The sequence below is a fragment of the Choloepus didactylus genome, chromosome 1, assembly GCF_015220235.1.
Source record: "Choloepus didactylus isolate mChoDid1 chromosome 1, mChoDid1.pri, whole genome shotgun sequence".
In the NCBI taxonomy this organism is placed as follows: Eukaryota; Metazoa; Chordata; class Mammalia; order Pilosa; family Megalonychidae; genus Choloepus; species Choloepus didactylus.
The window spans coordinates 192,797,504-192,814,522 of NC_051307.1; the positions used below are offsets into that span (position 1 = coordinate 192,797,504).

Sequence of the window (17,019 nt, forward strand, 5' to 3'; positions counted from 1 at the left end):
AACTAAGACCCCTACCTTTGTGGGGGTCTTGATTTTATATAATTAATATTCAACTGAGGAAGAATTCGGTTGAATTGAGTATAATTGAATGGTTGACACATTAGTTAGACACTTGTATTGGTCAGGGCAGGCTAGACTATGCTGTGGTTACAGACAAACTCAAAAATCCCAGTGACATCACAAAATCTATTTCTGACTCACACTCCAAGTCCAGTGTAGGCTGATGAAGTGCTCTGCTCCATGCAGTCACTCAGGAACCCAGCTTTCAGAAGGCATCACCAGCTTGTAGCTGCACCAATGGAAACAGATGACCTCGTCAGTCTCTATGCACAAGAGGAATAAGCTGGAGAATCATGCACTTCACACTAGAAGTGACAAAGCCCACTTCCGCTCACACCACTGGCTGGAACAAGCCACACGGCCCTGCCTGACTACAGGGGGACTGGGAAATGCAGGAGATTCCAGGGATGTTTGTGAGCAGTAAATATCCTTGCGGCAAAACTTATTTAACATGTATCAAGTTATATTTTGCAGTTTTACTTTTTGGTTTTGGAGCCAATAAATGTGTTTTAGGGTCTCTAATATTTTTATGAAGAGCTCATAAACCCTGAGCACTGTCTATCATTTTAATGGTATGCATTTACTGAAAACTTATGTTCCAGGCACTGTTTTAGTTGCTTTCTATATGTACATAAATTGGCCACTCATTTACTGTGATGGTTGTATTCATGTGTCAACTTGGTCAGGTGATGGTGCCCAGTTATCTGGTCAAGCAAGCACTGGCCTGCTGCTACTGTGAGGACATTTCGTGGGCTTAAATCATCAGTAAGGGATTGCATTTATGGCTGATTTCATCTACACTCAACTAAGGGGAGTGTCTTCCACAGTGAGAAAACTTTAACCCAATCAGTTGGAGGCTTTAAAGGGAGAAGTGATTACTTCAGAAGTCAGAAGAGAGAATTTCCTTCTCTACTTGAGCCAGCCAGCCTCTCCGGAGGAATTTATCTAAAATCTTAACCGGAGTTGCCAGTTTGCAGCCTGCCCTACGGAATTTGAACTCATGCATCCCCACATTGCATGAGAGACTTTTATAAAATCTCATATTTACAGATTTCTCCTGTTGGTTCTGTTTCCCTAGAGAACCCTAATATGTTTACTTTTAACAAAAACCCTGTGACATAGGTACTGTTCCCATCCCCCTTCTTCAGCTGAGGAAACGGAGCCACAGAAAGGTTGTAACCTGCCCTAAGTCACACAACTCATAAATGGCAATGCTGAGTTTGTACCACATAGTTTCACTTCCTTGAAGGCATGAAGGATGATAAAACAACCCATGGAGCTCTCTTTTCTGCCTGTACCAACATTTATGGCAACAATAATGAAAGAGGAGAAAAAAGAGAAGAAAAGCAAAGACTCTATCTGCCAATTCAAGACCTTAGTGAGGAGCTCTCCTTTTCTTCTGGGTGTTTCTGCCCCAGTGCTATAAAGAGAGAGGAGAGATAGGAGATGGTCCTCATCCTCTAAAAGCTTGAGATTGCAAGACCCACCACTGTCTGAATTCTGATACAATGGGATGAAGCAGTTACTAAACTAGGGCTGTTCCAATGGAACTTTTTTTTTTTCCAAATGAACATCTAATGTAATTAAAGAACAGGATTTATTAAACAAACAAAAACATTTCACCAAGGCAACGATTTTCATTACAGTGCCAGAAACAAATCTGGCAATTAGAGCTCTGCAAAATACTCATGACTCAGCACGTCCAGTCACAGTGCATGTTGCTAATGTCTGGTTTTGTATGAAGTGTATCACCAAGAAGGGCAAATAAGACCCAGCAGCATGCAAGCATGTGCTAACATGTATGTGCCATTACCTAGAGTGAGAAGCCAGACTCAAGAGCACGTATGGTGGGATTCCACTTATATGAAGTTCAAGAACAGGCAAAACTTAACTGTGGTGATAGCGGAATAATAGTTGCCCTTGGAAAAGGAACATTCTAGAGTGTTGGAAATGTTTCAGATGTTGAACTGGGTGTTTCCACAGGTGTCTACATATTAAAAATTCATTGAACTAAACACTTAAGATTTGTGCACTTGACTGCATAAACTTACTTATCTCCCCATCTGCCCCAAAAGTCAATAATCAGGTAGTATATGATTCCATCACACTGTGGTGACACAAACCAGGACAATTCACTTAATCTCTCTAAGCCCCAACTTCCACATCCATAAAAAAAGGGTCTAGTCACTGTCCCTATCTCCAGGTATTCCTTATACCCCCTTTAGTCCAAAACACAGAAAACTCTATGCTCTAGTCATTCATACATACATGTGTGTATATATGTATATATATACACATATATGTGTGTGTGTACATATGTATATATATACACATATATAAGTGTGTGTGTATATATGTATGTGTGTATGTAAGTATTTATATATGTATATATTTTAATATAATAACCCTTGATGGTTATTTTGCAGACAAAATCATTAGCATCCAAAAACTGGCTCAGTGTTAACTGAAGGTAAGAAGAACTTAATCTTAAAAGAGTTCCAGAGATGTCTGGGGAAGGGAACATATGGGTAGAGACCCGGGACCCCAAGCTTAGGAACTGACTCTACAGAAGTTATCCAGGCAAAAAGGTGAGAAGTGGGGAGTGTGGAGAGCCCTGCTGCTCTGGAAGCCCGTGGGTCTGGCCAACATGAGGGCCACTGTGTTTGATTGTGTAGGGTGGACACTGCACAACTCCAGGGCTGTGGTTTTTGTGAATGATGCCCCCTGAAGTTGTGCTGTGCAGGATCTATGTCAGACTGTGCAGCCTTGTCCAGGAGGAGAACCTCTCTCAGAGCCTTATCTTGGCTGCGTCAGCCTTCCACCTGGTGATTTCTCAAAGGAACAGAGCCCATCACTGTGGTGGGACTTTGTTTCAGCCCTATCTGAGTGTCCCATTCATCTACAGAAAAAATATAGAAATAAATAAACACCCTTATTCAATAATAACCCGGGAAATCTCACCCTTTTGTGCTCTTGGGCACCCATGGGGCTGCAGGTGTGAAATTGTACTGGGGTGGGGCTGACTCCTGAACTGAGTTGTGGTTAGTGTCACACATTCCATTTTATTTGCTGATAATAGTATTATTATTTGACTGTTGAAACCTCTAACTGTGATTTATTGGGGACTTTGAGGAGCAAAATACTCTAAGGTTGCCCAGAAAAGTTGGACAAAGGACTGAGCACTTATCATACAAGAACTCATCAATGTCTGCATTTTTTAACTTGTAAAGCATCAGAAAAATTAAATCCATTTTTTTTTGCAAACTTTTTGCAAAACTTCCCAATCCCCTAACTATCTGGTAAATTAGAAATGAAAAGTTTCTAAAATCCAAATATTTAAAAAAAATTTTTTTAAAACATAAAGCAAACTGGAGTCTATGGTCAACAGTAACATTGTAATATAACTCCATTAAATGTAACAAAGGCAATATGCCAATGCTAAGTGTATATGAGAGGGGGATATAGGGGAAGAATATGGGACTCTTGGTAGTGGTGTTATTTTCTGTCCTTACTATTATATTGTATTGTATGACATGTTATTTTTCTTTTTATCATCTTTTTTATTATTGCTAAAAAAAAAATGATTTTTCTTGTAGTAATCAATACGTTCAAGGGCTGATTGTGGTGATAAATGTACAACTTTATGATGATACCATGAACAACTGATTGTACACTGTGGATAAATGTATCGTATGTGAATATAACTCTATAAAATTGTAGAAAAAAATATATATAAGAGTAAAAGTATTGGAGAAAATATGGTGAGAGGGATGTACCTGTCTACTGTCGATGAGCAGGTAGAATGGTGTAGCCTTTCTGAAGGTCTGTGTGGTGGTTCCACAAAAAGTTAAGTATGTGGGGACCATAAGGTCCTGCAACCTCATTATGGGGTATGTCATTTGAAGATCTGAGAGCAGAGACATGAATGGACATTTGCAAACTGTTGTTCATGGAAACAGTAATCATGATTTGCAATGGGTAGAGGTGACCTAAACGTATATAGACTGAGGAACAGAATGGTGAACTGTGGCGTATGCATACAATTGAACATTGAGCAACTACGAGAAGGAGTGAAGCTGTGAGACACACAACAAGGTGAATGGATCCTGTACACAGTATTTGAGTGAAGTATGCCAGAAATAAAGGCAAACACTATAATGCCTCACCAATATGGACTAACTACAATGTGTAAACTCAGAATTGATTCTTACAACATAGCCTAACGTGGACATGACTATTGTAATGGTCCCTAGACTGTAAGCTCTTACAGCAGTATCAACTCTATTCCTGAATTGCAATGCCTATCTCTAAACTTTGAGATGCTGGTTCCTTAGTGTATAACCTGATTGGTCTCTGGAACAATGTGTATCTCTAAGACACCTGAAACTCAGAGCTAGAGCTCAGCAGATATGAATGTCAGTATTAGTGCATACAGCATCTGTTAAAAAAAAAGCTGAAAAAGAGCCCAGACTTCAATTAGTGATATGAATGAAGCAGATCTGGTTAAGACTAGGGCAAACCGGGCCAAAGGGTAAAGGTCGAAACTGACTGTGTTTTAAAACTTCAACTTCCATGTGAGACCAAGGGAAGAGATGTCTATTTGGTGCAGGATCTATATTTTCCAAACAGTATAACTCTACAGTCGGTTTGTTCAAACACTACAATGACATGGAACTTTGAATAGTAAGTGAGATATGGTAGGTTAGTATAGGTTAGAGTGAAATAGTGACACATCCCAAAGTAATTTGGACAGAGAATAAAAAATATATTTACAGCCTCCCCCCACCCCGCCCTGAGGAGCTGGGGGAAGGTGCAGAAGTGTTGGACTTCCTCACCTGGACTGGTGTTGATGTTGTCACAAACATTGGGACTGGTGGTTTGATGTGCCAAGCCTCGATCGTGGGACTTGCCCTTATGAAGCTTATTACTACAAAGGAGAGGCTAAACTTGCACATAATTGTGCCTAAGAGTCTCCCTGTGAGTACCTCTTTGTTGCTCAGATGTGGCCCTCTCTCTCTCTAACTGAACCACCTTGGCAGGTGAACTCACTGCCCTCCCCCCATGTGGGACCCAACTCCCAGGGTTGTAAATCTCCCTGGAACGCAGGATATGACTCCCAGGGATGAATCTGGACCTGGCATCATAGGATTGAGAATATCTTCTTGACCAAAAGGGGGATGCAAAATGAGACAACATAGTTTTAGTGGCTGAGAGATTTCAAATGGAGTCGAGAGGTCACTCTGGTGGACATTCTTATGCACTATATAGATAACACATCTTAGGTTTTAATGTATTGGAATAGCTAGAAGTAAATACCTGAAACTACCAAACTCCAACCCAGCAGTCTGGACTCCTGAAGACAACTATATAATAATGTAGATTACAAGGGGTGACAGTGTGATTGTGAAGACCTTGTGGATCACACCCCCTTTATCTAGTGTATGGATGGATGAGTAGAAAAATGGGGACAAAAATTAAATGACAAATAGGGTGGGATGGGGGGATGGTTTGAGTGTTCTTGTTATTACTTTTATTTTTTATTCTTACTCTGATTCTTTCTGATGTAAGGAAAATATTCAGAAATAGATTGTGGTGATGAATGCATAACTATACGATCATACTGTGAACAGCTGATTGTATACTATGGATGATTGCATGGTATGTGAATATATTTCAATAAAACTGAATTAAAAAAAAAAAAAAGTAATGAACCAAAATGAAAACAGAAAGCAAAGCTGTTTTCTCCAAAGGGGCAAAACTGACTTTTATTGTCTCATTCCACATGCTACAGGAAAGAGGAACCTTACAAGGGCTTATAAATCCTCCTAGTGATGACATTTAGATCTTTTGGGAGTTGGAGGGGGTAAAGCCAGGCCTTGAGGGGTTAAGAGAAGGGATGCTTTCTCCTTCCATTAAATTCCTGTTTTCTTCCTTCTAGAAACATGTTAATTTTAGAAAGAAAGAAACTAATGATTGCCTAGTGTTGTGGTTTGCTAATCATGTCATTATGCAAAATATCAGAAATGGATTGACTTTTATAAAGGGGGTTTATTTGGTTACAAAGTTACAGTCTTAAGGCCATTAAGTGTCCAAGGTAAGGCATCAACAATAGGGTACCTTCACTGAAGGATGCCCATTGGCATCCAGAAAAGCTCTGTTAGCTCAGAAGGTGTGTGGCTGGTGTCTGCTTGATCCCAGATTGCATTTCAAAATAGCGTTCTCCAAAATGTTGCTCTTGGGGCATTTTGCACTCTCAATTGCTCTCTCCAAATTGTCACTCACAGCTTCACTGAGGTTCTTCTGTCCATGAACTCCTTTATATGACTCCAGTGATCCAATTAACACCCACCCTGAATGGGTGGGGTAACACCTCCATGGAAATTGTCCAATCAAAGGTCTTGCCCATAGTTGATTGAGTCACATTTCCATGGAAACACTCAATCAATAGGTTCCAACCTAATCAACACTCATACATCTACCTCCACAAGATTGTGTCAAAGATAATACATCCAAACCGGCACACCTAGTGTGGTAGATTGAATCATGTACTCCAACAAATGACACATTCTTAATCTGTGCTCCTGTGGGTTTGAACCTACTTGGACCTTTTGAAGATGTTGTTATTAGTTAAGGTGTGGCCAAATTGAATCAGGGTGGGTCTTAAGCTGTATTACTGGAGGCCTTATAAAGAGAGGAAATTCAGATGCAGTCAATCAATGAACATCAGAAAATGGAAAAGCCAGAAGACATAGAAGCCAGAAGTCAAGGAAAGCCATAGGAGGAGACTATGTGATGGAAGTTGAGATGTAAGTCAAGGAAACCCAAAGACTGAAGCAAGCCAGCACCAGAAGACTACAGACTTTGGGGAGAAAGCATGGTCTGTCAAGACTTTGATGTCTGACATCTAGCTTTCAAACTGTAAGCCAATAAATACTTATTATTTCAGCAAATAATACCCATTGTGTGGTATTTGGCATATCAGCTCAGGTAAAGTAAGACACTGTTTTAGTTTCCTGGGCTACTCAAGCAAATACCGTGAAATTGAGCCAAGTTAAACAATGGAAATTTATTAGATTTCGGTTTTGAGGTTAAAGGAAAGGCCAAATCAAGACGTCATCAAGGTGATGCTCTCTTCCCAAAGACCAGCATTCTGGAACTGGTTGCCAGTGATCCTTGGCTCCTCTGTCCCACAGCAAGGAACATGGTGGCATTTCCTGGTCTCTCCCTTCTCTTCCAGGTTCCATTGATGTCCAGCCTCTTGCTTCTTGTGGCTGTCTCTGTCTGTCTGTCTGAATTTCACTCTGCTTATAATGGACTCCAGTAATAGAATTTAGACTCATCCTGATGGGGCTGGGCCACACCTTAACTGCAGCAACCTTATCAAAATGTCCTACTCACGATGGGTTCACACCCACAGGAATGAAATAAATTTCAGAACATGTTTTTCTGGGGTACACACAGCTTCAAACCACCACAGACACATAGCTTTTAGAAATCAATTCAATAGTTTAGTGCATCCATTTTTTTCCTCCCCCAAAGCCCACAATCCCTTCTAAACATTAAAAAAAAAAAAAAAAAAGAAAAGAAAAGACATCAGACAAGCCCAAACTGAAGGATATTCTACAAAATACCTCAAAACTATCAAGGTCATCCCAAACAAGAAAATTCTGAGAAACTGTCACAGCCAAGAGGAACTAAAGGAGATTGGACAACCAAATGTAATATGGTATCCTAAGTGAGATCCTGGAACAGAAAAAGGACATTAGGTAAAAAGGGGGAAAATCTGCAATTTTTCTGTAAATTTAAAACTATTCTAAAATTAAAAGGTTATTTTAAAAATTAATAACTGTTTCTGAGGAAGTTAAAAAAATGTATAAAATTGAAGTAATAGCAATACTGACTCCAGATCACTTAAATCAAAATCATTGGAGATGGATCTGATCTCAGGAATAATTATTTTTTTTAAAAAGTGTCCTGAGAGTACACTAGATAAATATACAGATATTTAGAAACAAAAATGAGAAATGGGATTGGGGATCAGAGGGAAAGCATTCTATAGACCTTACATTGCTTGGGAATAAAATAAGGATACTGATTTTTTTCAAGTGTCCATGTTAAGTCTTTGTTATATCCAGCATACAAGTTAAAAACCTACAGAAACCAATAAAAGAATGAAAATAGAATGTATACATTCAAAACTGCTGGATAAAAAAACAAGGGAATAAAGAAAACTCAATGAAATGTAGTGGAAGGCAAAGAAGAAGAAAAAGGAAGCAAGATAAAGCACAGTAAATAAAGATCACACAATTAGATGATAGAAAAACAAGTGCAACTGTATCAGTAATCACAAATTCACTTTAAAAGATGGAGAGGATTTAAGAGGCACATAAAACCTAATGACCCAGCAAGGTTGAAGTAAAAGGATGGGAAAAAAATCTACCAAGTGGATCAGTCTAGGTCCTAACAGAATCTAGATCAGGTGGCTCAAAAGACTTTAGGGAGTACCCACTGATGTGAGGTGGGGTAAGAAAATAACACAGGGATGTTGGCCTCCCTCAAGAAACAGAGGGACGCTGTTGCCACTCTTGAGCTGGGGTGGGGGGGGGTGGGGGGACAAGGGGAGAATGCTTGTGACAGAGCCCAGAGGGAGCTCTGCAGGAGAAGCGATGGGCAGGAGTCCAGTCATGGAGGCAGGCAGCCTCGCAGGCAATGCAGCTCACAGTGAGGGGTGGAGGGCAAGAAATACCCAGCCTCTCTCTTCTCTGTCCCCCCACTCCCACCCCCATCTCCTGCTTCCCATCAGCCAACCTGACCACGAGGCAGCAAGCAAGAAAGCCTGGATGCTGCAGTCCGAGGGCAAGCCCGCCCCCTTCCCAGGCCACAGTGGGGAAGAGGACAGACAATGTCTATGGTGGGCAAAGGTAGTCAAACCAGTCTCCAGGGAATCCAGGAGCATTCTAAACAGAAGGAGATTGGTGTGGCAGTGTTCATGTCTGACGAAATGGACTGTACAGCCAAAATCATTATTAGGAGTAAAGAGAAGCATTGATTAATGATAAAAAGAACAATTCCCTGGGAAGATACAATAACTTATACATGTCTAACATAGGTTCAAGTATATAAAGAAAACATCACAGAAGTCACAAGGAGATAATGACAAATAGACTGTTATAATGGGAGATTATGACACCCCTCTCCCAGAATGTGATGGATCCAGCTGACAAGAACTTTCTAAAACTGTAAAATAAGTGAATGACACAATTAATAAGCTTGATACAATGGATATATAGGGAACTCTACTCCCAACAAATTTAAAACATACAGTCTTCCTGGAAACCACTCAAATGTCCTTTAACTGGTGAATGGATAAGCAAACTGTGGTATATCCATACAAAGAAATGGCATTCCGCACTAAAAGCAAATTAGCAACACGTGCAACATGGATGAATGCAAATACATCATGCTGAGTGAAATCAGCTAGACTCAAAAGTCACATACTATGTGATTCCATTTACATGATATTTGGAGGAGGCAAAATTAAAGGAACAGAAAACAGATCAGTGGTTGCTAGGGGATGGGAGTGGGAGAAGGGTTGACTACAAAGGGGCAGCAAAATGGAATCTTAGGAGGTGATGGAACTGTTCTGTGTCTTGAGTGTGGTGGTGTTTATGTGACTTGATATATTTGTTAAAATTCGTAGAACTGTTCACCCAAAAGAGTGAAGTTTACTATAGGTAAACAAATTTTTTAACTGAATTTTTGAAACACAATGTTTCTGAGTTCAATAAAACATTTACAAAATTGACCAAATATATGGCCGCAAAGGAAGTCTAAACAAGGATCAAATATCAAAATCTTTATTTTATTGGTACTTCTTTATAGTGCAATAAAACTAAATCAGTACAAAAATTTATCCTCCAAACCTCATACTTTTGGAAATGAAACAAAAGCCTTTTCACTAATTAATGGGTAAAGAAGAAATCATAACAGAAATCACAAAATATTTACAACTGAATAAAAACAGATGCATTAAATATGAAAACTCATGGAAGTTTTCATAGCTGAAGCGCCACTTGGAATGAAGAGTATAGTGTTAGATGCAGCTATGGAAGACAGAAATTTTTTAAAATGATAAGCTAACCGTTTTGCTCAAGAAGTTAGTGAAAGAACAAGGAAAATAAGGAAAGGAGAAAAAAAGAAATAATAAAAATAACAGAATTAGTTGAAATCATAAACAAAGGCACAGTACAGGGAAAACTGCTAATAAAATAACAATAGAACCTCTGCTAGCTAGGAAGGCAGCTGGCATCTGCTCCAAAGCTCCGGCCTCAAAACGGCTTTCTCCCAGGACGTTCCTCTCTAGCAAGCTTGCTCCTCTTCAAGACATCACTCCCAGCTGCACTCCCTTCAGTCTCTTTGAGTCAGCATGTTTTATATGGCTCCACTGATCAAGGCCCACCCTGAATGCGTGGGGTCACACCTCCATGGGAGTATCCCACCAAAGTCACCACCCACAGCTGGGTGGAGCACATTCCAAGCAAATCTAACCAGCACCAAAATGTCTGTCCCACAAGACCACAAAGATAATGGCATTTGGAGGACACAATACATTCAAACCGGCACATTCCCGTATTAGAATTTAAACCTGGGGATTAAAAAAAGTTTATTAATTCATTTTAAAAAAATAAATAAACCCATTTACAATGTTATTTATTTATTTTGTTAAAATGAGTTTGTTTAATACATTTTAAAAATAAAAGATGTGCACAAGTAAGAAAAGAAAATGTGTATAAATAATAAAACAATGAGAACAATCCAAATGTCCACAAATAGGGAAAAGCATAAGTGAACTGGAGTTTATTATACAGTAGAATACTATATATATAGCTTATTTTAACTAAATGTATAGATATCAATATGGATAAAACTTTTTGAATGAAAAAGGGCAAATTGCAAAAGAATAAGAAATGCAATATATTTTACATAAATGTCTTTAAAAGGCTGAAAAGAATTGGCTGGTAGATGTGGATCTTTGCATGCCTGGATGAACATGAACTTACTTCAGTAGGGAATGAGAGCTCATTGTTGAATGAATGAGTCATTAAAAGATTTTGAACTTGGCTCTCCGGGTAAAGATGGAGGAGCACAGTTACAGTTTTTCGTTGACAACATTCAGCCCGTCTGATAAACTTGTCCAGATTGAATATGCTTTGGCTGCTGTAGCTGGAGGAGCCTTTGAGTGGGAATTAAAGCTGCAAATGGTGTGGTATTGGCAACTGAGAAGAAGCAGAAATCTGTTCTGTATGATGAGCGAAGTGTACAGGAAGTAGAACCAATTACCAAACATCTAGGCATGGACCCAGATTACGGAGCGCTTGTGCACAGGGCTCAAAAACTAGCTCAGCAATATTATCTTATTTACCACGAACCATTCCCACAGCTGAGCTAGTACAGAGAGCAGCTTCTGTGATGCAAGAATACACCCAGTCAGGTGGTGTTTGTCCATTTGGAGTCTCTTTACTTATTTGTGGTTGGAATGAAGGATGGCCATATTTATTTCAGTCAGATCCATCTGGTGCTTACTTTGCCTGGAAAGCCACAGCAATGGGAAAGAACTATGTGAATGGGAAAACTTTCCTGGAGAAAAGATGTAATGAAGATCTGGAACTTGATGATGCCATTCATACAGCCGTCTTAACGCTAAAGGAAAGCTTTGAAGGGCAAATGACAAAAGATAACTAAGAAATTGGAATCTGCAATGAAGATGGATTTAGGAGACTTACTCCAACTGAAGTCAAGGATTACTTGACTGCCATAGCATAATAATGAAGTGACTGAATAGTATGGAATTTCAGATGATCTATGTACTTGAACAGGTTTAAGTTATGTTTTGTTTTGCAGACATTTTGCATATTTACTTCTACGTGGTTTAATAGACTGATGTTTTAAAAATGATACTTATAAATCATAATAAACTGTTAAACACCCCCCCGCCCCCCCAAAAAAAAGATTTTTTGCAGTAAACCCACAAAACTGAAGATTCTTAATCTGGGGCACAGAGATGGAAGTCAGGGGGACTGTGTCCTTGGATGGGAAAAGAAATACATCTTTATTTTCAGCAACCTCTAACTGTACTGTAACATTTCCTTCAATTACAAGCATAGGCAACAAAGCACATTGGTATTAGGGGACCTGGGACTTTGTGTCCAATAGAAATCACAGATATTTTTATATCGGTACAATTGTGGTTAATGTCTAGAAATATACTTTAAGCTCATCACCCTTTGAAACTAGGGAGGTGTTTCTCAAAGGAAACTTGAGGTGTAAGAACTGCCTCTGGATCTCATTATTTAATGAGTTAATAAAGAAACACATATTGTATCAGAAATTTGATTTTTAAAATGTTTGCTAGTGCATTTCGATACAAAGGTTTCCGTTGTAATTCAATGTGTTTCATTTTATACATTCAAAGACATCATTCTGGGAATGTCCATAAGCTTCACCAGATTGCCAAAGAGGTCTAGGGTACAAAAACGTGAAGAACCAAGTAAGAAGCGGGGAATAGGTAGAGGCTGCTCCCTGGAAGCTTATTGCAGAGTCTAAACAGGTGGAAACAGGGCCTGGAAGAGGAAGTGTGCAATAGGACAGGAATGAAGCTTAGTTCCATGAGTGCCTGACTCATTTCCTGCCCACCCTCAGCACCCAGCACAGTGTCTGGCACATAAACACCAAGTCAAATATCTTCAATAAATGGAAAATGGAGCTGGTGAAGGAGGCAGTTGTGAAGTGGTCCAATGAGTGGTTTGATGAAGCTAGAAAGAAGGATCAGACATGACAAAGCTGGTGCGTCACACCTGGATGTGTTCCCGTGAGGTCTGGCCCTGGGGCAGGGGGCAGGAGGATGGCAAACTCCCCAAGGGGCGACAAAGGAAAAGGGCCCATTTCACCTTCTAAACCTCTCAGATAGCCCCTAATCACACATTCATCTTAGTTTACTCTTTCACTGATCTTGTTCCAAATTTGCCTTTTTTCCTTTATGTGAGGGACTCCACTGAGCCACTGTCACAAAGTACGTTTGACTGTCCTCCTGGATGTCTCCCACAAAGGCAGGTCGGGATAAGGCTTTTCCTAGCCCAGAGTTTCCACTGCAAGTGACAGCTTGACCTGTATGACACCACTCAGGCAGGACCTGGAAGTGGGCCCAGAATCACAGAATTACAGAAAACGCAATTGGATTTTTAAAAATATCAGATGGAAATTATCTTTGTTTACAATTCTCTACTCACAAAAATGCTACAAAACCATAATTTTAGGTTTTTTTCTGAATCACAGACTTAGAACATAATTGTTTGCTGTTTGTGTTTTGTTAAACCTGCTGGACCAATAAAAAAAAGAACATCAGGAATAGTGAAGAAAGTAATGAATTTCAGTCATTCTTAAGTTTGGCTGAAATGGTAAAGCTGAGGACTGCTTTGTAGGATAGTCTGGGGCACCACACACGTGTGCACATGTGTACACACATTCACACACACACACCTGCTCCATTTCCTCCTCATCCACTCTTCCTAACCTCTGGCAGCCTGACCTCCATGCTGAGGTTCCATCTTAGTCCTTTACTCTTGTTCATCTCTAATGTCTATTCCCAAAACCCAGCCATTCCCACTGTGTGAATGATGTGCATCTTTAGCTTTGAGCTTCTGAAAATAATGGAATAACAACCCAGAGTCTGGTTCAGCCCAATGCTGTCATGGCACAGATGAAAAACCTGAGGTCTTAGAAAGCTAGAAGATGTGTCCAGGGTCATAAATCTGTTGGTGATTAGTGTTGTTAAGACTAGATGCCAAGTTTCCAAACCACCGCTCTAGCATTCTCTCTGATAACCCCATTGTCCCTCTGATCTCTATTCAAGTTAGCTATTGTTTTAGTTCTCCTGGCTGCCAAAGCAAATACTACGCAGTGGGTTGACTTAAACAACAGGAATGTATTAGCTTACGGTTGTGAAGCTAAGAGAAGTTCAAAATCAGGGCTTCATCAAGGTATCAAGTGACGCTTTCTCCTGGAAGACTGTGGCATTCTGGGGCTGCCTGCCAAGGGTACTTGGTCCTCGGCTTCCCTGTCATGTGGCAATGAACACAGTGGCCTTTCCTGGCTTCTCTATTCCACTGACTTCCAGCTTCTGTGGCTGTTCCCTGGGGCTGTTTCTTTCTTTTTCCTTCAGGAATATGATTAAGACCCATTCCAACTCAGCTGGGCCACATTTTAACTGAATTAACCTTATTAAAAGGTCCCACTTGCAAGAATTCACACCCACAGGAATGGACCCAATTTAAGGACATGTTTTTCTAGGGTACATAGCTCCAAACCACCACATCTATAAAGATTGTCCAGTTAGATAGCCTCTGCTCAACTCAAATACCACAAGCCTCAACATACAGTCAAAGAGAGCAGTCACTTGCAAAAATGTTGCGTCTTAAATGGAAGACTGGGAAAAGTTATTTACCATTTAAGGTAGCCAAAGGGCTAATGTCTTTCATCTATAAAAGAGCATCCCATCATTCCACACATATTTAATGAATGCCAACCAAGTTCTCTGTGCTAGGCGTTGAATTCAACCCTGGGTAAGAGCAGTATGGCCCCTGCTCACCTGGGTTTACCCTGTCTGGTGGACAGAGGCAGAGTAATCAGAGAATTACTGTAATGAGACACTAACCAAAGGAAAGGAATGCCTGCTAAGTGACCTGACCCAGGTGTAGTGTGTGACCCAGACTTGGGAGTGTCTGGGAGGTGTCAATGAAGTGGCTGGGCTGGGATAGAAACTATAACTGGGAGCCAAGTAGGGGAGGATGGAAAGTGGAGCAGACATGTCAGGCAATGGAAACAAGGTGCAAAGGTCATGTGGCAGGATGAAACTTGGTGCATTTGTAAAACTGAAGGAAGGCTGGTGTGGCCTCAGGGCATACTGTGAGAGGAAGTGTGGTGGGGGGAAGTGACTAAAAGAGACTGGAAAGGGAGGCAGGGACCTGCCCATGCACAGGCCTCTAGGTCATGTTGAAGATTTGCATCTGCATCCAATAGGAAATGGACAGAAGGTGTTGACAGTGAGTTTTGTGTTGTAAAGAGACAAGGTTGGTAGCAGCGGGGAAAACGGATCAGAGAGGGAGAAAATGGACACAGAGACTAGTGATGCGCCTGCCAATATCCCAAAGAACAAGAATGATTAGACCAGTGGTTCTCAAGTTGGGGCAGTTTTGCCCTCCAGGAGATATTTGGCAATGTCTGCACAGGGGGAAGGGGAGGATGGTACTGGCATCCAGTGGGTAGAGGCCAGGGATGCTAATGAACATCCTACAATGCACAGGACAGACCTCTCAACAAAGAATTATATGCCCCAAAATGTCAATACTGCCTAGGCTGAGAAACTCTGGTGTAGACTGTGGTGGTGGAGGAGATAGGTAGACATATTAGAGGTTAAGATCAGCAGTAATTAGTCATTGATTGATTATGAGGAGTAGGGAAAAGATTATCCAAGGTAACCCTCAGGTTTCTGGCTTCCTCACCTGGATGAGTGGTGATGTCACTCACTGAGATGGGAAATGCTGGAGGAGGTGACAGTTTGTTGGGGGATGATAAGGAGTTCAGCCTGAGACCTGGTAAATTTGAGATGCCTTTAAGACATCCAAGAGAAGTCAAACAGATAATTCTGGAAGACTTCACCTCAAGAAGGAGGCCTGAGCAAGAAATGTGCATTTGAGATTATTCTGTGAATAGGAGACCAGGAGCCCTGGGCATAGAAGAGAGTGAGGAGAAAAGAGGGCCAAAGGGTGAGTCTTGAGAAACTCCTGGGAGAGGAGCAGGAGCTTTCAAAAATGAGAAAGAAAGAAGGGAGTATCTGGAGAGATGGGAGGAAAACCAGGACATGCCCCATCCCTGAAGCCTGGAGAAGGCCTATTGCCCAATACTCTCACTAATACTCTAGATCTTTTAAAGCATTGCTAAGCCGATCAGTTAAAAAAAAAATCTTGTCTAAAGATATCAAGGTTTTAATTGGTAAGTCCTTGACAAGTAATGAGATTAAGCATTTTTTCCATGTTGATTGATGATTTATATTTCTTTTGTTGATTTTTTGTTTAATTTTGGACATTCATGTTTTTTCTATAGATTTATAGGAGCTCATTATATATTATGGTTTTTAATTCTTTGCTATCACATCTTAATTATTTTCCTACAATTTATCCTTTTCTATGTCTTTTTCCTGCAGTGATTTTGAATTTTTATTGAGTCACATTTGTTGACTATTTCTTCCAGCTTTTATCTCATGATAGAAAAGGTTGTTCCTTCCCAAGGATCATAAACATATTCACCTATATTTTCTTAGAACATTAAATCTTCTTTATATTTAAACCTTTAAACCATCTATAATATTTTTGTATGGTGAGCAATCAGGATTTTTTCCAAATGGTGAGGTAATGGTTTCAACACCAATTATCAGATAATAAGTTCTTTCTATCTCCTCTTTTTTCTCTAGTAAATCCCAGATGCATTAGCCTCTTGACTATCTCTTCTTTCGATAACTCCTCCCCCCCACCCCACCCCCTGCCCTGTATATTCTTGTGCCTGAGTCAGCCTGTTTTAATCACTGTTGCTTTATAAAATACTTTCATATCTGGTAAGGTAAGACTGTATTATTTCATAATCAGGAAAAAACATATAGGTTTGTGTGGGGGGAGGGTGAATGTACGTGTATGTATGGAGGTTTGATGATGAAGTGCCTTTGAATGATTAGGGCTGGTCTGAGAGCTGCAAAGAAGTTTAGGCAGTGCCTGGAGCAGAAAGATTCCAGTGAGTTATGGAAAAACAAAAGGAGAATTGGAGACTACAGAGTTTACAAAGGAGGTTGGTACTCATGCTTAGGAGGCCTGTAGATCAGGAGAAGCAGAGGAAAGCTGGGGGCGTGGACTG

The 17,019-nt window shown here is 40.3% G+C and overlaps 1 pseudogene; it reads left to right on the forward strand.

Moving 5' to 3' along the window:
• The first annotated feature begins 11,195 nt into the window (after positions 1-11,195).
• LOC119528149 lies at positions 11,196-11,883 on the forward strand (annotated as a pseudogene).
• The last annotated feature ends 5,136 nt before the right edge of the window (positions 11,884-17,019 follow it).